Here is a 24,411-nt window from a genome sequence, read left to right as displayed (position 1 = left end):
TTTAAAGGGATTCTGTGTATGATTTGGATGAGACTTCAGTCCAATGGCATCGGGCGTCTTTAGCCAGCCTTAGAATGCTTTGAGCTCCACAGTCAGGATTAAATATCAAATTTAATATAAAAATATCAAACAGAAATTTGGGGCAGAAATGATTATTGTATTAACACATGACCTGATCTCTGCAACTCTGCAGCAGTCTCCTTAGTTTTTGGGATGAAATTGCAGCTGAATGTTCAATTTTGTGGTATATATGTGTAGAATGCATTGGGTTTGCATAATCTATAAAGAAACGTGTGCAGGAGTTTCAACAACTTAACCAGACATCTATCCCCAAGTCACTGGAGTGCGATTCAACAAACCGAGCATTCATCGCACAAAAGCTCGAAAATGACACCTACACATCCAAGAACCATAAGCCTTATTGAATTCAAACTCTGAACAGATAGGGGAAGCATATCACCAGAACAACTGCTAACTGCTGCTAACGGAATTCTTTTTATACAACCATAACTGTAGCTGCTGTTAGCTTGTCAGCTCAGTTAGCTGCGCAGCTAGCCGTCTACCATGAGAGTGTTGGTGTTTACACCGCTAGAACACAGGAGCTTTGGACCACAGACAAAAAGAGGTTTTGGGGCCCAGGGATAGCTGATTGCATACTAACTTCAGTAGAAATATGTTCAACACATATATAATTAATCTCACTAAAATGAAAAAAAAAAATACAAAATAGGATTAACACCAATAAACTGTCTGCAGTTCTGTGTTCAAAATCAGACTTCCGTCAAAGTGAGAAAGCCCAGCTTTCCCAGAAAAAGATATATAAAACTGGACATTAATAATTTTAACATAACACAAAACAATCCTCTGCATCTCCTGTGAAACAGTAAAGAACAGGATTTGTGAAGGCTTCTGTGTTTTCCCTGTTGGAAATGTTGCACAATGATTTGCATGTTTGCATAATGTATTGAAGCTTAAGGGCTCCAAAGATAAAGTGACCTGGGCATTCGGGACAGACGGTAAGAGCTGATCATGATAATAAAGATCCTACCTTGGGCGATGGCTAAATTACGGATCCCTGTGTATCAGGTTATGTTTTAAATTTTTCCAAACATTATTTACAGTGTGACAGTACAACAATGGATAAGACAAGATTGGTGATCCTGCTGCTTTTAGGTTAGTACATCATTATTACCAGCCCTATCTAATGTATTAGGATTCACTGGCTGAATGTGTCTTACAAGCTTCTACAAACAGTAACTGAATCCATTTCTTTCAGTCCTACTGAGACCCTCATTGGGCGTCACTAGAGAGTACCACTACGTACAGCTGTTGAAAACCTGGACTGAAGCTCAGAGTTACTGTAGAGAGAATTTTGCAGACCTAGCGACCATAGCGACTGCAGAGGACTGGGCAACAGTGAGAAAAATAATGGAAAGTGCTGACCGATTGGTATGGATAGGACTTCATTATACTGCTAACAGCTGGAGGTGGAGTGACCAGAGTACCTCTTCATTCAGATGGTTTGGGAGCGGAGAGGGCCATAATGGTGCATTTGAACAATGTGTATGTTCACTGGGACATTGGGCTGATTATCCCTGTAGCGTGAAAATGCCATTCATCTGTTCTGGTAAGCATCAATTCCAATTCCGATTGTACTGATAAATTAAACATATATTTGCCTGAAATGTCAAAACTGATTTGTCAAAGCTTTTATTTAAAATTTTGGACAAAATTCTATTATAACTGGTTCTGCAGACATTAAAATGATTAGCAGTGCGCAAGAAGAACATGATTTTTATCCATATTCCGCAGTTCCTCTAATGAAGCTGCTTAAGGTTGTGCTGAAGGTTGAAGGATCTGCGGACCTGAATGATCCGGCAGTGCAGGAAGCTGTTTTAAAGCATGTAAGTCTCACCCCTCCTCTGATCCTCTGAGTGTTAGCAAGAGTCAGCAGCCACGCCAGCTGCCATGTGCCTCACCTTAATGCTAATGCTAACTTGCTCATGTTGACAATGCTACACACACCATGCCACTTTGCATTATATGTAAGCATGTTAATATTGCTACACACAAGCTTTGGCCACTGGGAATGTCATTAGATTTGCAGGTGTTGGACAAATAAACATTTTGATTTAACGTGTATGCTAAGTGAAGAGTTAAGTAAGTTATTTAGTTTGAGGTTCGGTTTATTAAGCTTAAATATATGTACCAAAGTCCATGGCAATAAATCCAATGGTTGATGGGATATTTCACTATTCTCATAATCTTTGACCTCATGGAGCTAGAGGAGAAGTCAGGGGAACATAAAAGACACTGGGTTGAACATCTGAGGACCATGAATGTTTGTACAACATTTCAGTCAGGGTACTGCAAGAGTAAGAATGTATCCTCAAGGCATCATTGAAACAAAACACTTGGCCTGTCACCATCTGTCTATCATTATCTATGATGGGCTAACTTCAACGTTCTTTGCTCTTTTTTTCAATGAAACAAACCCTCCATTGTTGTTTTCAAATGAACACATTGCTTAAAGCCTTGCAAGATGGACTTGTGAGATCACATAATCTCACAGTCTTGCTACCTCAGAAGTTAAATTAATTTCATTTAGTAAAGGTGTTCCAAAATATGTATTTTGTGAATTGATAATAAATTAGAGGCAGCTTATTTCAGCTGGTCAAACTTTCTGCCAATTTTTGTGAAACACTTTTTATTTTTTACATTCAAATATCGGAATACAATCTATACATTAAACAGTACAATATTAGCATAGTGTGAAATACTGCTAAGACTAATTTGATGAGTGTTATTAAAGGCGCTGCAGTTGGTAAACTTCTTGTTTAATTTAGCTTATTGACTCAGGCATGTGAGGAAAGTTCTCAAATGTCCCTTATTTTTCTGATATGTTGTTCAAACTTAACAATATAGATACAACATTATTATTTATGTAAAGTGAAATCTTGTGTCTGTCTCATGATAATCATCTGTTTGATTAGTATGAATGGATGTATTGTATATGGTGAAATGTGCCATAAAAAACCATCATAGCAGGAACTCGGTTAAGGAGTTCATGGTGAAGAGGGTGTGTGAAGCCTCTTCTGTGTATATGTGTTCTGAGAATAGGTTGATGTATGACGCATAAACAATGTCCGTATATGACACACAACAATTGTTGAAGTGTATAAATAAGTCTTATGTGTATCATTAGGCGGATGTTGAGATGATTGGAATAATGCTTTATTGTTTTGAGTTATTACAAAAGATTATGACAGACTGCCTCTCTTCAGTCATCATCTATGCGCTGCTGATATGTGACTCTTGCTTGCAAGCAATAAAGGAACTTCTTGCAAAAATAAATATTGTTTCGAACTTGTTTGACTATCAGTCTTCAGAAAAACAGTTTGGTAGAATACTGATTGTAATTGTGTTAGCAGAGATGAAGAGTGGGCTGCAAAGGTCTAGTAACCATCATTGTGCTATCTGGAGTCACTACAACTTTTTTCACAAATGTAGTACTTGTGTAGTACTCCCCAACACTCGTGTCCAACTTTTGGAAAGAACTGGTTCTAATTTGAATCTGGTTCAAGATCAGATGCTGCAACCATTCATGACACAAGTGTTTATGGCATTCTGGGACTGAACTAGTTTAGAACATGAATTAGGGAAGTCCTTCAGTTTAGTGGCGAGGAAGAGAAGCATATATTTATAGACTGTGTCAAAGGTGCATGATGAGATGTGCCAGGATCTTCAATTCACTTTGGCTCGGCTTGATCTTTCAAAGTCTACCACATAAAGTCTTCTGACAACTCTGTCACCCATTATTAGAAGAAGTTTGTGTCAATGATACCCTTTTATATTCTGTCTTGTAGATGGAGAAGCAAATGAAGGACCATGGGATTCATGAGAAGTTCAGACTGAGATGGAGGAAGCAACCAAATGGAGAAATCTTTAATAAGAAATAGGGTTAATGTCACTATCTGTGTTGTTTTCTTATACAAACAACACAGTCTGATTAAACTGTGACTTTTTATTAAAGTACTTCTATACATATTTATAGATAAATCGAGACCAATTCTATACTTTTGTGTGTGTTAAATTGTAGCTTTAATTACCGTTTGGCCTGCTGTTTGGTACTTTTTACATAACTGTTCTGTTATGCCAACCTTATTAACTCTGTTTTACAACATGAATTGTCAAATTACATTTCATCACTCTAAATAATACTCTTTATTCTGCGTACGAATTTGCAGTTAATCGACTGAGAAGTGTGTTGTTGCTGCGTCCTAATGAATGCATGGTGGAAGTAGGTTATTTTTATGAAATGGATGGCAGATCACATTCTAAATGGTATCACAGTAGATTACTGTGACACCATTGAGGCTGTGGCCCAGGGCCACGATTAAACTCCGCTTATGTACACAGAGGTGGTTACTCATTATAATTGGCCTTTCAAACCAAAACTTCTCTTCGACTTTTTTTCTTTATAAATATGGCATAAAAACAGAGGAAGAGGTCCAGAGAGAGATGTGAATAAGTTGAAAATCTTTGTCTGTCAACATTTAGGGAGTTTGGATCTGCTGTTTTTGCTCCCGGACAGGCTTATGTAGAAACAGACATTTTCCTCATCTTTATTCAAGACCTGACGTATGGGAATACGGAGATTTAAGTGGAGGAACATTTGTGAATCTTTGGAATGCATGGAGTATTTAGAGCAAGCATAATGCTGCATTCATGTGGATTCAGGCAGACCACAAATAGGATATAATTTAGGGACCGTAAAATAAGGTGATGCCGGCAGAGAATACAGGCAATGTCCCCGAGTTAAAATACCTTTTACTTTTTGATGTCCTTTGCCATGAAAAATTACAACCACATTTTACATCACCCTCACTGATTCAGTGAAGTAATAGTCATGAAATAATTTCACTTAAGATATTTCATTCCAGAGTTTGTAAAGAAATACAACATTCGTTTAGCCGTCCTACCATTATGTTGGACTATTTTCCATTCCTGTGCTGTCCAGATCCTTCCGGCTTCTACCATCTGCCTGAACCCATGTGAATGCAGCATAAGTGTGAATGATATGTATGGATAATGAGTAAATATTTACAATGACTTATGGAGAAGATGAAATTGCATTTTTACAACCTAATTTGGTTATTGGTCAAAAGGTGTCCTTTATAGAGGATACAATGTAATTAGTGGCTTTACTAATGATGAATTGATCATTTACTCATGATTCATTCATGATCATTTATAGGGCATTAATAAAGCTTATAACCAGTTAATACGAAATAAGTTAAACCAGTAATAATTTCTTTTTTGTTTTGGGACATTTGGGAAACAACATTAACTTCTCAAGCTGATAAAGGAATTGTGTTAGCAAACAGGGGCTCAATTAGCTACACATCCAGTCGTTATAAATCAACTTTCATTTGGAGTCATGTGTTGGCCACCTGATGAAGTCGAATAGTCAGTCTTCTTTTTAGCTTTATTTTTGGTTTCAATCTATCCCTGAAGGAACTATCTGGCTCTTTAGCTGCTAAATGCTCCACCAACTTCACACATATTAGAGTCTATAATATGTGTTCACACCAAATAGAAAATACATTTTCAGCTGGTATTACTCGCATTAGTTTTTTGGGGGGTTTTTTTAATCACAAGGGTATTTGTGTTTCTTTGCATTACTCGGGTGAGTGTTAATTTGCCCTCTATATGTTCATAAAATATATTTTTTTCCCCACCAGTTCAAGGCAGCACAGTCCATAAACCCCTGACAATAAAGTTCACCTCCATGCAGGGATCGCTGCTGCCATCAGGTTAATACACAGGAGTAAGGACAAAAAGGTTTTAAATGTATTCTTTGAGCCCTTGTCCCACCAGTAAACTGCCCCTCATACGTATCACAGCAGATTCTGATGTGACTACGGGTGATTATTCCTCCAGAAGGCAAAATCTCCTAAACATACTCCTACAACAAGGCCTTCCAACACTAAACTCAGCAAAGTCCGACAACATGCAAATGTATCGTTATTTTTCACAACTGTTTTGCTGAAATTGCAATATTTGTAACTATGATGAAAAAGTTCATGTATTCACGTCTTTTCATCGATATGTATTTAACACATATGTATTATGACACTTAAAAATTGGCTTCGCATTCTACAGGAAATTACCATGACTGTCTGTCTGCTGTTTGCTGTCTGCTGTGATGTTGTAAGAGTGGTGAGTTATTTACAGTGACGATGTGACGATAATAACACATTTAAATGGAGTGCAAAATGAAACAGTTCTATTAAATGATTTAGAAATTGAACATGCTGTATTCATGTTTTTGAGCAATTTTATTGTGAAAGTCACATACACATCATAAATGAGATCCTTATATATGACACATGTACAGACACAAATGCATGAATTACACCTTCTAGACAAAGTTGTTTACAGGTCTGCGTGTTGCACTTACACGATGTATGGCTGATCACTTGTCAAACATGCATATTTTAAGAGATATTGATGCTTCATTCTAGGTGTACGTATATAATTCATTTACATATTCATATATTTAATTCACCATCTCCAAACGCCCCTTGTTCTTATTGACAGGATGTATTCATCTTTGACTGGGTTTGACTTTGGGCCTGCCGCTGGAGCTAAATCCCCAAGCTCTCCTTAGTCTCCTCACGAGACAGCATCTAATGAAACATTTAAATATTTATGTGTTGAAAGTTGTTTTCCTCGCTCTCTCTGGTGTACTGTAAGTTGGGCAGGGGGAAAGCTGACTCTCACTTTGTTCTCTGTGAGCAATGTCCTTTCTCACTTGTCTCACTCCTTCCTTCACTTATCAAAGTTGGTGAATTAATGAAGGTGAAGACAAAAGAGAGGTGCCTTTTTGAAAGACCAAGGTAGCAAAAATGAAGCCATACATTATTGTTAGTCTTTTCTTTCACCGCATCGTCCTCCACCTCTGTCATCTGAATTAAAACACAACTTGCTGCTTTTTACACTTTACTTTTGAAATGAGACAGAAAAGTAGCAACTGGATAACTTCCCTTAAAACTGTTGTCAATTTGTGTGTCAACTGTCAATTTTGCATGTGCTTATGAGCATGATTTGAGACATCACAAGTAGTTTGGAGCCAGTCTTGGTTCACTATTTTACATACAAAGCTGTTATGTTGACATTGGAATCATCCAGTGCACCCGCACTGAGAATGGATGTGGGAGACATCTTGTGTACAGCAGTTATATTTTTTAATGAGGTAAAAGGAATCGGCACAATCTCAAGGATTTGTATGTGGTAACTATAAACTTAAACACAAAAACCATGTCAGACTGTAGAGAAGTTCTTTGTATGTCTTAAAATATGTGTGGAAGGGATTTTCATGTGAGCAAGTACAGTTCATTAATTTTTTTATGTTGTTGTAGCAAAATGTATATGCTGAAGGCAAAATGATGAGAAGTTCATTCTTTTTATGTCAGCTTTATCTTTTTGCAAGATTTTTTATTTATTCATATTTTTTTTTTACATAGAAACAGGTATCTATAAAACAGATGGCTTTCATGGCCACCATGGGTGATAAAGGCTAAGGTACATGCTGTACACACTGATTATCTGCACTTTAAGAGTTTGTCTGAGCTCTTAGAGGCACCAGAATCAGTCTTTACCCTTAGTTTAACATGTCCTGACTGCAACTTCATATATAAAATGCATATATGTAACACATTACAATACATTACATTAATACATTGTATTACATTTGCCTGTAAATTTATTTTTTAATAGCAGCTGCTTGCATGCAAAGTTATGTACATGAGATGCAAAAATGCAGCTATGAGGATGGTCCATATGCAAATGTTATGCAAATAAAATTGCATTTGACATAAATATTTTTTGCGTCATGATAATTGTTTTTACTTAACTATATCGGTATATCTTAATTAAAAGGGTAACAAGGTAATTGATTAGCCATCAGAGAAAACAGTATGTACAGGAAGTTTGTAGTTCATTGTACAAAACAGAGCAAATATACAGTGATTTCTCAATTCATAATGCTGCTTCCATTTACCGTACCTTACCTACAACAAGTCAGATTACCAGTTCTAGCCAGGTTAGCCATTATTAGCAATACTAAGTAATAGCACCGAAGCAGTATGTCCACAAATAGGAGTTAGACAGTACTGTGTGTGAGACTGATTTAGTGGGACATGAGTAAGACAGAAGGGTTAAGACAGATGTTGAAATGCAGAGCAGCCATCTTTGAGGCTGGAGTTGGCAAGAAGCACCCTACTTTTCGATTTCAGATCAGGAATCTGACTTCTAATCTTGACTGCCAACAGTTCAGTTGGAATGTACCATACTTCTGTAGTAGATGGTGATGATAGTATGATCATAATCTTTACACTGGTGGAGACAGGTCTCTGTGAAGTTGTGGCCACTATAGTCACTGGACAGCCTGAGCCCACTTTTGTCCATTTAATTTTCCTGCAAATGGACATTAGCCATTAACCAGTCCTCAATCCACGTTGGATATGCATGGCTCTTTTAATTCCTCTCCTCCCTGTGACAGCAGGGCTGATCAGGTTGAATGATCGAAAATGCCATGGGAAGTGATTCCCTCAAAGTCGGCTGATCTTAACAGAAAACCTGCAGTTTCCTTTTGCAATGTTGACGAATATATTTCTGTCATAGGTTGTTTTAGCAACAAAGCTGAAATATAGCAGATTATCCATTCAGTTAAAACATCTGTAACATAAATGTTGACTGAAAAAAATATGCCTGATAGCAAATTAATATGCTACATGAGGGATACGCTGAGGCATCAGTGGACCAATGGAATGCCAAAGAACTCACTGCTCCTCTTCCAGCATCTAACAGCAGTTTCTGTTTCTTCATGACTGCTCATAGTGGGTTTCATTTCCTCCTTTTGGTGGCTCTAATTAAGTTTCCCTGTCACACAGCTTGATATGAAAGAGACATCAAAATAAACCTTGAAATGTTCATATAAACCTATAAATATGTCCCCATTTTGTTACTAAGACTGGGTACTCAAGCCGCACAGAGAATAAAAGTGTCAGTCAAGGCAAAAAACGAAGGGAACCGAGAACTGGCCTTTATTAATGGTGGACTCATCGAGGCAGAAAAAGTGTATTCGTCATGCACTGCAATTTAGAGAACACAAGCCATCTCAACAGGGTACAGCACAGAATGTGCAGCTGATTGGAGGTTTGCAGGTAATGAGAGCAACTTGTCAGGCAAGGTATGTGAAGAGCAAAGATGCCTTTAAACCCTCCACCAATAGATGGGCCAGAAGCGTTGGAAAATTCAAGGCCAACTACTTTTTCTTTGTTGTCATGGAAGAAAAAGGAGACGCTACATCAGCCGTCACATAGCATAAATTATATTTAGACTTGTGTGATTTATCTGTAACAACACCTTTTATCTTTAATTCGAACCTGTTGACAAATGAAGAAATATTCCTCTTGCAGAAAACTGAAATTGGTAATGTTATGGTTAAAGTTATGGTGTCAAAAGCAAGTCAGGACTGTTCATTTCAAAGAAACAATGTTGCCGGGATTATGATTGTATCAGCATAATGGGAAATGTTAATTAACGGATCTGCCAAGTCACATGGTGTTTGCATGAAAATGTTGTTTGCTTTACAATAATATCCACTCCAAGCTCCTTTTCCATGGTTTTATTTTGGCACTCACATCACTTGATTCAGACTGAGTAAAGATAGTGGCCCTTACTAAATATTAAAAGTCAAAATTGTCTCTATCTACGCTTAAGCCACCCCTAAGGAGCTGTGGACAGCCAGCGCCTTAGTCAACGGCACTGACTACAGAATTAACCTTATAATACATTTGATGGTGGGGGAAACCCGATCACCTGGATAAAACCCACACAAGTGCAGTGAGAAACATGCTAACTTCACACAGAAAGGTGCTGCACCAGTTGGAAATCAAACCCACAGTGCAGCAGTGGCACCATTGTGTTGCTCATTGGGCGAATATCTGTCAGCTGTCTCCTCCCATCCACCATCTGTGTGTTATTTTTTTCAAATCCCTGTTGCTAGGAGGAACAAAAACAACATACCTCAGAGCTTGCAACTTACATAGTGAAAATGGCAAGTTACCCTAACCCTACCTTCATCGCTTACCTTTGCTTACCTTTTCTTTGGTGAGAATTTAGCCCCTTTGTCAGTTAATCCGTCCATCCCATTTCTGTGAATGAAATCGCAAACAAAAGCCTTGAGGAAATTTCTTTAAATGTGGTATTGTTCATATGTTCACCTGGACGCACAGATGAATTGATTAGGTTTCGTGGCCCAAAATATTTTTTTTAACTCAAGCTTGCATATGATATGATATGATATGATATGATATGATATGATTATGATATGCTGCATACAACCGTGATGTGGTAATGCTAGATTCCTTTATGAACTCAGTGGACAGACCAAAACATGAGAAACATGAGACTGAGGGAAGGGAAACATGCTGAAAACCATAAAATGTGTCTTCTTTGCTGGCTTGCTAACATTAGCCACTAGTAACTCTACAGTGCATTAAGGAGTCAGGGTAGCTGTGTGTAGTTAATGGGGTTAGCTAGCTGTTAATATTCATTAAGTATCCTTCAAATTGAAGGCTGGCTGTTTGTTAAACTATAATGCTTGCTTTTTATTTCTACATAGCTAATATAATACAGCAGATGTTATACGTGGTTGTGAAGGCTTAGGAGTTAAGTTTGTTGTTTTAAGGTGCCTTTCCCAGCTGGGTTGAGTATTAATAGTTATATGACAAGAAAGCAATGTACTTCTATTTTTAACAAGTAATTCATTATTTAATTGAGGCACATCTGAAGTGACAGTCAAAAGTAAATGATTGCCTTTTATTCAGCAACTTGCCCAAAACTGGCCACATAGGCCTTATTTCTAATATGATCTAGCTGCTCTAGAGATGCTTTCATTTAGATGTAAACAATTAATATTAGAAGGCATTTGAGTGCACAGTTGTACATTTTCTGTGATGTGGGTTATAGCCTGCAAATCTAGAACTGATAATAAAAAACGAGTGCAGGAATACAGGAAATCGCTAATGGCAAGGAGGCGATATAAATAAGTAATTTAATGTAGATACTATGAATCCTGGAACACATGAAATGGAATCTATGTGTAACACATAATGATGATGTATGACTGTGTAAGAGGATCTGACGACGAAATACGTTTGAAGAGACGAAGTGAGCCCTGGGTGAGTGTGTGTGTGCGTTGGCTCACACGCGGTGAGGCTAATGTGTCCAGACACCTCACGGGTCCCAAAGTGACTCTTGCAGTAACAGATCAATCAGGACTGGCTGAGTAGACAAGCTCCCCACGCCTCCATTGTGATACCATTATCTTCCATTTAGGAAGGAAAAGTCATATTGATTCTTGCCATTATGTCACTGCAGATTTGGCTCTATTTTGCTCTTTCCAAGTTCTCTGTTTGCCTGGGAGGTGGGAGCCGAAAGCTGTGGAGGTATAGAGTTTGAGTTTGTACACAAATAGATGGCAACACGGCTTTAAACGGCAGAAAAATGTTTCAAGGTACAATTACTTCCATTATAATATCGGCAGTTGTTATTTTGTTTGTTTATTGACCGTGGTCTTGTCCGCTTTATTCACAACACAGAGAAAATAGAGAGCCGCACAACTAGTGAGATGAATACTCACACTGAGGTCCCTTTGACGAAATGGTTCTATTGATTAGCCATTTGTTAACAGCGGGGGCTGCTTTTATGAAATGCACAGTGTCCTCTGCACAGTAGAGTTTGGATTAGTGAAAAATGGAGAGAACAGGACGCTGACTGCAGTTGGCCTGGAAAAGTGATGGAGGGCAGCTGGGATGCCACAGAGGGGGGTGGGGGTTCGGTGGAAGGGGAGGATAAAGAAAGCCCGGAGGCAAGAGGGGGTCGAGGTTACACTTGCGGTACAGTAGCGACAGTGAAAGCCTTTCATAAACTGAAGAATATTGAACACTCCTAGTCAAGTAAGTTATTCAGTGATTATCAGGGAGCTACAGCTGCCTGCTTATTGTTCTTCACTGTACAGCAAGCGTATAGAAAAGGCACAAGGATGTGACCTGCTTGCAGCTAACTTGAATATATAATTAATTGGCATGAGACCCAATTAGTTATAGCCTGAATGACGTCCATTGCAAAAAGTGTCATCACAACAAAGTAAATGACTGTGTACACAGAATTATAATGCTGCTGCGGACACAATGATGTGTGTATAACATTTTAATGCAATGAAGCTTTACAAGTTGTGTTTCTCTACGACAGTATTCTACAGTCAGTCTACGTTTGATGTACTTACCTGTACTCCAAATGGTTAGTTCCATCCATCCATCCATCTCTTCTCCAAACCTAACCCTTTCATAAGAGGAGGTAGAGGGGATGGTGCTGGAGTTTCACATAAGTGGAGTTTTCCAGAGCCAGGGACTGTAGTTCAAGACTGTGTTTACCAAACCAGATATTCAATGCCAAAGCATGACCTTATCCAAGTGTTTTTTTACCTTCACCTAACCTGACCATAAGCACAGAGTTGTCTCAACATAAAATTGAAAATTGAAGTGAAAGAAACATAAAGTTTATTGGTGGTTTGCAGAAACGTACATTCTATCTATCTATCTATCTATCTATCTATCTATCTATCTATCTATCTATCTATCTATCTGTCTATCTATCTATCTATCTATCTATCTATCTATCTATCTGTCTGTCTGTCTGTCTGTCTTTCTGTCCGTACGTGGCATAGAGAGCCAGAAGGTAGCTAATTCTGCACACTAAACATTTCACGTTGGTGAAATGATAGTTATGTCCTTATTTTCCGCAAATTCTACGAATGACCACAAAGAATTAACATTGCATCTTTCAGAACAGCTCATATGTGTTGATTCATTGTGTCATGTTGTTAAATTTAAAAGACCAATTAAGGGATCCAGGCAGTTTGGGATAAGTGTGAAAACATGCATGGTGTTTCTCCTGCAGTCGGCACATGTCTCTTCATTCAATTGTTTATTTATGATTATCTATTAAGATCCCTGTTGTTTGCCCCTACAGTTTTTGTCAGAACTGCACAGCAGCATCTAGGACCTTATTTGATTAGCGTACTGGTCCATTCACAAGTATTACAATTAACATGTCGGGTCCCTTGAGTTGTAGAATGGTTGGATGGTTGGAGAAAATTGAAGGTAATGGGTCAGTTCCCATGCTGAGCTTTGCTGGTGAGTCGCAGGTTTACAAATCCACAAAAAAGGTAGAAAAGATTGCTGTTAAATTTTTCAAATACTGATAATGTTAAAAGACACTGCCAATAACTCTGTAATATATCTTCTGTAACATTACTTCAGAGTAAAAATGTCAAGAGTGTGATGCCAAAGGTGAACCCATGCAGTCCATGACTTTTATTAAGGCTTACCAGAAAAACAAACGAACAACGAACAAAAAAAAAATTTGGTTTTGGTACCAAAAACATATGACTTATATCTGCACAGTAGTGGTGCCCTCAGTCAGTGCTTCTGTTAGCGTCTGATAAATAAGTAAAAAAGCACACGAAATAACATAAATGAGGCATGTGTCAGCAACAGGTTGGTTAAAGGGATGTAGGGGAAGCAGGGACGTACAGCAGGAAACGGCTGGGTGAACAGGGACGCGGCTCCCAGACTGAGAAACAGCCGGCATCGCAGGCAGGAACCTCGCCACACATCAGGCAGCCCAGCATGTACGCAGCATGTTTAGTGTTGCTAATCACTTTAAATAGGCACATTTGAGCACCAGACACGGACAGGAGCTGCTCTTCTCAAACACACCATGGTTCTTACCTTTAATGAAATCACCTTGATTGGTTAAGAGTGGACTTGACTCGCTGCAGGATGACTCTGTCAGCTCTAAAAAGCAATAGCTTTATCATGGGACAGCTGACATTATCATCGAAAAGTGCATGTATAAACCTATTACCTAAAGCATCTTTAACATCAGTGACTTCAGGGTTTATCTTTCTCTCTGCCCTGCTAACACGCATTATACGGCCATAGAGACGCTGTTGTCTAGTCGCAGGGATGAATGGGCACATTGGGCAAGTGGGCCCAGCTGTGTTCCTGAATGGAAGGTCATGAAGGCAGCTCCATGAATCACCTCAGCGGGGTTAGCCTGCCACAGATCCTCATGATTTATCCCCGGCAGGAGAGTCCAGCCATGAGAGGAGGTCAAATGCATATAGTATGCAGCCGAGTCCACGCGTACAGCGTATTCATCTGTACCTGCCAGTGTGCAGCAACCTCACAGACATACAGACAGATACACAAAAATAGCATTCAGCCCCCCTCCTCGCCAACCCCCCCCCCAAGGTCATTAGCAGCACAACTCTCCCCTTGTTTGCTTATAACCAAGACAAACTGCCAACAAAAGGCCGATAAGCAAAGCTATCCATCTTGAGGGCCGTTTGGTGGTGCCAGTTGATGTAAATGGGTGCTAAGCATTTACAGAGGACAAGGTGGGGGTGAGGTGACTTGTAGCCGAGAAATGGGGGGGAAAGGCTGATAATGTGATTCCACAGGAATTCCCTTGCATGGTGACAATAGGATTAGATGCAAACCATGTGAGAGGGAAGAACACCATTCCTCTGATTTTTTTCACTAATTTTCACTGAATTAAAAACAGCTAACCTTCAGTTTAGGCATATTACACATGTATTGATTTTTTTTTATCTCTTTAAGATGATACATTTCCAGTTTTTATTACATTTCCTTTTCCAACGGGTCTTCTGCATTTACTTAGTTTTACTATCAATTTTACCAGCTGCAACAGTGTCGGCTGGTAATGTTTCCACCTTGTTTTGTGTGTGTGTTGTCATTGTTTATTGTAAATGGACTTTATATAGCGCTTTTCTAGTCCACCATCTATTTAAAGCGCTTTACAACACTTTCACCCATTCTCATCCACATTCATATACTGATGGCAGAGGCTGCCATGCAAGCAGCCGACCTGCTCAAGAAGTGATGTAACTCTTCCTATTCAGGCCACCCAGCGATATTTCTACACTCAGCCATTCACACACTCACTCACTGTTGGAACGGCCAGCGGGAGCAATTTGGGGTTCAGTGTCTTGTCCAAGGATACTATGATGTGCAGCTGGGGGTTCCAGAAATTGGCCGTCTGACCTTCCCATTAGTGAACGACCCAAAATCCCTCTTTTGACTCATCATCTCAAGATGTGGTCCTGGAGGAACCTTTTGTAGCGGGGGCTACCCCAGAAGCAATTTGTTTTTATGTGTCTGTCTGTGGAGAGTTTGTCAATACAGTAGCACAAAGACAACTGTGCAAGACGCAGCTCAAACAGGTATTAAAATGCAGGGCGAATAGATGGGGTCTCATTTTATGAATCCAGTAATGACTACTGAGTCATCATGACGTCTCTAGTTACAGTATGTATTTGGAGTCTTTTTATTTTTTTTTGAAGACTCCCATTTTGAGTCCACTCAGGTGCTGAACCCCACCGCAACCTGAACATTTGGTGTCACCAGGTTGATTTGGCTAACATGTTAGCAAACAGGCAAGATGCATTATCAGAATGTATTTGAATTCCAGCAATTACTTTTTGTAATTGCCAAACTTCCTTAGCTAGAAACTATATCTGTCTTCCATCAGCGTACAGTGGATATAGCATTTCTTCCTTTTGTGAGAAAATGCCAGTGCTGGATGATGATACTCATTTGTATAAAAACAGTAAACTTAGCCGCTAAAAAAAGAAACCAAAGTCAAACATAAACTGAAAGATGTTAAAGTATTCCATAGAGCTAATTCTAAGCTGAATGATAATTATCTGTGTGTTTACAGCCGCAAGTGACCTCTTTTTTCATCACACAGACTCATTCGACCAAAATATTGATTTGTTTGCTTATACTGTAAATGTAACACAGTGCACTGCTATATTTCAGTGGGGTGAGCAAGAGTTTAGTTGTGATTCTGCATAAATTATTGTAAGGCAGAATTAATGTACAACCATCTCATGACAACATAAAAAAAATTGAAAACCTCTCATATCAGTCCCTGGGTAAAGCTTGTGGGTTAACCTCTAGTTGAATTTGTTTAGTAAAACTACTCTAGTATAGTACTCATATAGTCTCCACGGACCACAATTAATATTCACGCTCAATATGATCATTTGTTTTATGCAAATCTTTGAATGCCGGCGTAAACAGGTGTTGTCACACAAAGAAAAATAGTAGGATTGTCTTCTGATGACACTATTTACAGAAAGCACATTTGTGATGAAATGTGGAAATAGAAGAGGATTTGAAGAGTGGGACAGCTCAGCACAGCATGTAATGAGCTTTGCATATTAATTGGTTGAATCCAGTCACAGTTCATCTGTGCCATTACCTTCTCAATCGTGTCTTTTCTGGTGGTTCTCAGGATAACCCCAGACATTTCTCCAGAGGTATGTGGTCATGCAACTAAACTGCGACTGCTGTAAGACCAGATGCTTAATCTCTTTGTTCAGCCTATGGACGTTCATTTTAATGCAAATCTGTCATCTTTCATAAGCCTGTTATATCACATTCACACGATATGTTTATGACCTGACTTTCCCATTGGGAGGTGGAAGGGATGGTGGTGGTGTTAAGCCAGTAACTGCTGTTCAAGTCTGTGTTTCGAAGGAGACCATGGGACAGTTACCGGCTGTGGTTGTGGTTAAAAAAAAAAGAAAAGATAATTTGTTGGAAATCCGAAAATCTCGAGATGTGTTTGTGTGGACAAAACCGGATGTTTTGGACGAGCTCTGGACGTCTTCAGCTGTGTTTATGGTGATCAAACTAGGTATTTTAGGCCAAAACATGAACTTTGATCTTAATCAAGTGGGGTTTTTTGACATAACATTGTCACAAGATGAAAATGAATGCGAAGTAAAGTTTTGACACATACGTGGTTTTCAGCAACGTGCAGTGCATTAACAACATTTGATGGCGTTTGGGTTTCTGTGCTGAAAAAGATCATGTTTTGCTTTTCTCAGTTCTGTGGCTACAACCACAGCTGGACATTGTCCAAATGTCTCATTTGAAATACCTGCTTTTTTATGGCTGCAAATTGTAAAATATCTAGCTTAATTTGCACAAACATGGATGGAAAATTTCCCATCATCTCATTAAAATTATCCCATGGTGTAGGATTTACAAATGTTGGCATTATGTCTGAAATAGCAGTCTCCTGAATGGCTATCACACCATAAACTGGTCAGTTGGCCTTTGAAGCAGGTCATAAAGTCACTGTCCCTCTCAGCATAACCCATCAAAGGGAAGTAATATCTACATGTGACTCACCTATACTGTATGTATAGTTTTGGATTCTATTTTAAAAAGAGTTGAAAGTATAAAACAGGTAAAAATAGTATTTTAATTTCGCAATAATGTTTTTTTTTTATGTTTCCTGTCCTGTTAACCATCCATCCAAGTTCAGGAGGTGTGTGTTTTTCTCTGGATGAAAAGTGAAAGTGAAGTAAAAGGTTGTTTTTTTTTTCTCTGTGACAAACTGTGACAACTCATCTTTTTATCATTTGAAATGAGTCTCAAGGTCTTTTGATGATATTTCTTTTATATTATAGATTGTGTGTTATTTGTGCATTATGTCAGCACCCAAATGACATCAGTGTCTGTAAGCTGAAGCTCTTATGTCTGAGTTATGACAGTGCTGACCTCAGAGCAGTAAGATGACCAGGAATGTCTCTGGGTGTCTTTCGCTGTAGAAGTGGATTGTCCGTGTGCATAATTATATAATTTTCATTTCCCACATAACGGCCTTTATCTGCTTCATGGTCCAATATTAGATTAAACCGCCAGTAAACTGTACATTACAGATAATAACAATAGCTAAATGTTGTGTTTAAGCATTATTTAAATCCATGTTGTCTTAACATTAATATACTTCCTAAATCTAATGTATTTGAATGTAAATGTAAAGTTACTTTACATTATTACCGTCCACATACAGTTATGTGTTACAAATTGCACTGCTTTTGCAGGCGTTACAAAATGGAAGAGGTTAACATTGTTTCATAGCAAGAAATCACAGCAGTTAATTACAAATCCAATGCCGGAGGGTTCCTGATAACATCACTACTCCTCAGCATAAGCTGGTCTCTATAGCAACGTTAGCTTACGTCATAATTGGTGCTGGCAGGAATTTTGCTGAAAGGCTTTTTATAAGCTGGTGATTCTACTGTAGACAGGTGCTGCATGTCTTTGACAACATACTCTGCCACAGACCTTGTCACTTCTCAGGGTTCAAGCATCTTCACAGAAGATCTATAGAAATCTAACTTCTGTTGCTTCAGATCGCACACCCACATCTCACACGCACATCCTGTCCCTTTTATTTGCTAGCAACAAAGTTACTGCAGTTAACTCAGTGTTGGCACCCTCTCAAGGTGTTTTTTCAGGTTGCTTGAGCTGTTTGGCTTCCCATTGAGTGGAATGTATGTATATATATATATATATATATATATATATATATATATATATGCATAATAGGAGTATATTGTTGGCACAGTGGTGGGAGTGGCATTGTGTGGATAAATTCAAAGAGAAAACAAACATCGATAATGAGTGTTGTGAGTTTCATTGGTGTGAATGTTTTTTCACGTTGTTTGAGCCCAGACAAGTAGGCAAAAACTTTATTTTGGTGGCCCTGGTGACTTGACATACTTACTGTTATAATATGACTGAATAAGCCCTATTAGAAACCCATTATATTACACTGACAGTGCTTAAAGGAGACAAATTATACACATTTTTAAGTTCAGAATTTATTTTTTTATCAGTATTAGGTTTACATGCTTTAATGCTCAAAAACCACAACAACAAACTTTCTTTTACTGTCCAGTGCTGTAGCAATTTATTCCCCCTCTGTGTTATCTCCTGTCTCTTTAAGGCCCTCCTCCCAAATCCCCAGTCTCCTCTGATTGGTCAGCTAACTCACGCCTCACAACCAAATTTTCAATTTCCAAACTAGCTGCTAGGCATAAAATATTCACATTTATAATAGAATTAAAGGCGATGAGGGGTTTCAGGAGCACTATTTTTTTGTGGGAGAGATGAGCTTCTGTCGATGTGGACATGAGCCCTTTTTACTTTCAGAACCTTTAACATACCCAAGTACTTATATGGAACAATGAAGGAAAGGAAAAAAAGAAAAAGCATAATATGTGTCCTTACGTTCATTTTATTGTGACATGTTCTTTTGTAGCACGTTAACACAAACACTGTTGTTGACCTTGTCATGAATAATTAAAGTGATTCAGTGACATTATATTATGGTCATAACACAGAGATTCATAACAGATGTTTTAAAGCATTTTAAGCTTTCCCCTTCACCATTCAATTTGGAGTTGGCAAACCATTTAGAGTATCTATCCCAAAACAACAGAACTACAGGTGGCAGCGGAGAAATTCTTCCGATGGGCTGCGACATCATCACACAGCGTGGGAATCCAACACAATGGGAGTCCTGCTGTCCTCCTGTAAGTCTGCACTTTGCTGACTTAGATTTATTGTGCAAGAGGAAGATTTGCAGACAGAAATAGACAATGCATAAAACGTATATGTCCATGCCCATGTTATAGTATAGCAATAGCAGTTTATTCAGAGCTGGTATGACAGAAGGCCGAGGACTCCTGCTGAAGGGGGCTCCTCTCCATTTCAAGGTCCCGTGTCTCCGACCAGATGGTAGTGATATGAAGTGTTGATTGAGCAGGTGATTTGTGCCATTTGCCATTGTGTGATGGCACTGTTGATCCCGTCTGAGAGGCTGGCTGCGGCTGGGCAGATGATTTTGGAGGCGGGTTGTGTGGTAATAAGAGTGTTTTAGTTTGAGAGCATTGACGGAATCTCTGTGGAATGCAGAGCTTTGGTGTGTCTGGCTGGGTTTGGAGTCAGTTTGTGACTCATGATGCCTGATATTGTTTCCTCCTTGTGTTATCAGAAGAGCCTCTCAGCACCTGTTGTTCAATCTCTAATAATATATCACATTTTATCCTGTGTTTTTTCACTTATATTGTCTATTCAGATCTATTCGCTGGGCCGTAGCCTGTATACAAACTACACTTGACTGAGTCTTCATATGTTGTTTTTTTGATATACCTGTTGTTGACATAAATACTTCATAATTCCCAGTATGGCTCCTGCAAACTTACACCTGACTCGCGGTCTAATCAGACAGAGTGATTAAAAACACCTATTGGGTGTGCAGAATCTTTAATTGCAATGTTACTAAATCTGTGAAATACATGTAATGGAATAAAAAATCTATCATATTTTCTTTTAAAGCGTATTCAAGTCACGGATTAGTCCGCACAAAAATGAAAGCCTGGGGAAGTTTCATTGTCCAAAAAACATTTCTGGACCTTCACAGCAAAACAGAGTTGAGAATTTCTTCTAAACCACTGAAGAAGTTAGGGACTCATTTTAAAACTTTTTGGGGGGATTTGCAAAGACAATATTTTCTCCTCCTTGAACCGGCACCTTATCGTGGTGGAGGGGTTTGAGCACCCGAATGATCCTAGGAGCTATGTTGTCTGGGGCTTAATGCCCCTGGTAGGGTCTCCCAAGGCAAACAGGTCCTAGGTGACGGGTCAGACTAAGATCGGTTCACAAGCCCCTAATGACAGAAAAAACATCAAGGACGTTCACGTCGCCACGCATTGGCGTCACCGGGGCCCCACCCTGGAGCCAGGCCTGGGGTTGGGGCTCGCAGCTCGAACGAGCAACGTGGGCCCGCCCTCCCGTGGGCTCACCCCTCGCGGGAGGGTTCAGAAGGGGCCGGTGCAGTGGGATATGGGTGGCAGTTGTGGGCGGGGGCCCTGGTGACCCAATCCCCGGATGGTGACTCTAACCATAGGGACATGGAATGTCACCTCGCTGGGGGTGAAAGAGCCTGAGCTGGTGCGGGAGGTTGAGCGATACCGGCTAGAAATAGTCGGGCTCACCTCCATACACAGTCTGGGCTCTGGAACCCAACTCCTTGGGAGTGGCTGGACTCTCTTCTACTCTGGAGTTGCCCGCGGTGAGAGGCGGCGAGCTGGTGTGGGCTTGCTTATAGCCCCTCAGCTCAGCCGCCATGTGTTGGAGTTTTCCCCAGTGAATGAGAGGGTCGCTTCCCTGCACCTTCGGGTCAGGGATAGGACTCTCACCGTTGTCTCGGCTTATGGGCCGAACAGCGGTGCAGAGTACCCGGCCTTCCTGGAGTCCCTGGGAGGGGTACTGGAGAGTGCTCCAACTGGGGACTCCGTCGTTCTACTGGGGGACTTCAACGCCCACGTGGGCAGCGACAGTGTTACCTGGAGGGGTGTGATTGGGAGGAACGGCCTCCCCAATCTGAACCCGAGTGGTGTTTTATTACTGGACTTCTGTCCTAGTCACAGTTTGTCCATAACAAACACCATGTTCAAGCATAAGGGTGTCCATATGTGGCACCAGGACACCCTAGGCCGGAGGTCAATGATCGACTTTGTGGTCGTGTCATCTGACCTCCGGCCGTATGTCTTGGACACTCGGGTGAAGAGAGGGGCTGAGCTGTCTACTGATCACCACCTGGTGGTGAGTTGGATCCGCTGGCGGGGGAGGAAGCTGGACAGACCCAAATGTATTGTGAGGGTCTGCTGGGAACGTCTGGCGGAACCCTCTGCCAGGGAGATCTTTAACCCCCACCTCCGGGAGAGCTTTGACCAGATCCCGAGGGAGGCTGGGGACATTGAGTCCGAATGGACCATGTTCTCCACTTCCATTGTTGACACGGCTGTCCGGAGCTGTGGCCGTAAGGTCTCCAGTGCCTGTCGCGGCGGCAATCCCCGAACCCAGTGGTGGACCCCGGAAGTAAGGGTTGCTGTCAAGCTGAAGAAGGAGTCCTACCGAGCCTGGCTGGCCCGGGGGACTCCTGAGGTAGCTGACGGGTACCGGCAGGCCAAGCGTGCGGCAGCACGGGCAGTCTCGGAAGCAAAAACTCGGGTCTGGGAAGAGTTCAGCGAGGCCATGGAGGAGGACTACCGGTCGGCCTCGAAGAAATTCTGGCAAACCATCTGGCACCTCAGGAGGGGGAAGCAGACCTCCACCAACACTGTTTACAGTGTTTGATCTCAACTGGGGACATCGTCGGGCAGTGGAAGGAATACTTTGAGGATCTCCTCAACCCCACTGACACGCCTTCCATAGAGGAAGCAGAGGCTGGGGACTCAGAGGTTGACCCATCCATCACCCAAGCCGAAGTCACTGAGGTAGTCCGGAGGCTCCTCAGTGGCAAAGCACCGGGGGTGGATGAGATCCGCCCTGAGTACCTCAAGCCTCTGGATGTTGTGGGGCTGTCTTGGCTGACATGTCTCTGCAGCATCGCGTGGCAGTCGGGGACAGTGCCTCTGGACTGGCAGACCGGGGTTGTGGTCCCCCTATTTAAAAAGGGGGACCGGAGGGTGTGTTCCAACTATCGGGGGATCACACTCCTCAGCCTCCCTGGGAAAGTCTATTCCAGGGTACTGGAGAGGAGAATTCGGCCGATAGTCGAACCTCGGATCCAGGAGGAACAATGCGGTTTTCGTCCTGGCCGTGGAACACTGGACCAGCTCTGTACCCTCTGCAGTGTGCTCGAGGGACCGAAAGAATAAGATCCCGGATACAAGCGGCCGAAATGAGTTTCCTCCGCAGGGTGGCAGGACGCTCCCTTAGAGATAGGGTGAAGAGCTCTGTCACCCAGGAGGAGCTCAGAGTAGAGCCGCTGCTCCTCCACATCGAGAGAAGCCAGCTGAGGTGGCTCGGGCATCTGTTTCGGATGCCCCCGGGACGCCTCCCTCGGGAGGTGTTCCTGGCATGTCCCGCCGGGAGGAGACCCCGAGGAAGACCCAGGACACGCTGGTGTGACTATGTCACTCAGCTGGCCTGGGAACGCCTTGGGATCCTCCCGAAAGAGCTGGAGGCAGTGTCCGGGGAGAGGGAGGTCTGGTTGTCCCTGCTCAGGCAGCTTCCCCCGCGACCCGGCCCCGGATAAGCGGACGAAAATGGATGGATGGATGGATATTTTCTCTGTTTTCATAGCCAAAATCATTACTGTAGCTGCTAAGCTAAAAGCATTAGCTTTTCGGAAGTTCAGAGAACAAAATAAAATGTAGCGCCTTAAATTGCTGCAGCACCTCTATTCAGCCTCTGTCTAAATGCTCTGTTTTAACTGCCTGTCTCTTTAATGCCTCCCCTCTAATAAGCCCAGTCTGCTCTGATTGGTCAGCACTTAGATGCCTGAGCAGGCACTTCACAGCCACACTGTGTTTCTAAATCAGCTCTGCTGGAGTTTTCGCAATTTGCTGGGAGCCTGGTTGAGGGCACAGACCGTATTGCTGTAACATGCATGAGGCTGAGCAGATAATTATGGAAGCGAATTTGTACCATAATTCAAATTAAAATGCATTTACAGAAATGCTTTTTCATTTTAAGAATGTAGCTGCATTTTTTGACTCATAAATAAAATTAGTAATAAATCATCCAAATTGCATTTTCATTTTCTTCTTCAAGACTGCTCATTTTGTAACTTAATTCAAATGATAAAGAAAAGGACATTTAAGATTTAATATTCAAAAGATGGCCCAGCAAATAGGTACCAAAATTCAATTTGAAATGTCAAATTTGAAAATTAAAATGCATTAGCAGAAATGCTTTTTCATTTCAAAGTCAAAGCTGCATTTTTTGACTCATAAATAAAATTAGTAATAAATCATCCAAATTGCATTTTCATTTTCTTCTTCAAGACTGCTTATTATGTAACTTAATTCAAATGATAAGGAAAAGGACATTTAAGATATAATTTTCAAAAGATGGCCCAGCAAATAGGTACCAAAATTCAATTTGAAATGTCAAATTTGAAAATTAAAATGCATTAGCCGAAATGCTTTCTCATTTCAAAGTCAGAGCTGCATTTTTGACTCATAAATAAAATTAGTAATAAATCATCCAGATTGCATTTTCATTTTCTTCTTCAAGACTGCTCATTTTGTTTCACAAAGACAAAGAAAACTGCTTTTTCGTTTTGAAGCCCTCCCCCCGCAAAAAAAGGTCCAAAATTCAATTTGAATTCGCAATCCCAAGCGGCGCAGGAGAGTGACGTCAGCGGCCTCGCTTCATCAGTGTTGCCAACATGGCGACTGTCTCGCTAGACCTAGCGACTTTTCAGACCCTCTAAACGACATTATTTCTAAAAAGCGACTAGCGACAAATTTAGCGACTTATTCAGATCATCGGGGGAAAGGCGAGAAATAGATTATATTGTAATTCACATGCTGCTCAGAGTCATCGCAGTCCACGGCTCCTCTGCAGCAGCGCCAGGGTCTCTCCTGTCCCC

The 24,411-nt window shown here is 40.8% G+C and overlaps 1 long non-coding RNA gene across 1 annotated transcript; it reads left to right on the top strand.

Annotated features, from left to right (window-relative positions):
- The first annotated feature begins 1,388 nt into the window (after positions 1 to 1,388).
- LOC115579127 (uncharacterized) lies at positions 1,389 to 6,267 on the top strand. The gene is made up of 3 exons (XR_003983595.1): positions 1,389 to 1,627; positions 1,813 to 1,904; positions 3,867 to 6,267. It is a non-coding gene; the product is annotated as an uncharacterized LOC115579127 (long non-coding RNA).
- Positions 6,268 to 24,411: the final 18,144 nt, after the last annotated feature.

This window comes from Sparus aurata, chromosome 3 (genome assembly GCF_900880675.1).
Source record: "Sparus aurata chromosome 3, fSpaAur1.1, whole genome shotgun sequence".
Lineage (NCBI taxonomy): Eukaryota > Metazoa > Chordata > Actinopteri > Spariformes > Sparidae > Sparus > Sparus aurata.
The sequence above is the reverse complement of the archived record's forward strand: the minus strand, read 5'-3'. Positions and strand labels throughout refer to the sequence as shown.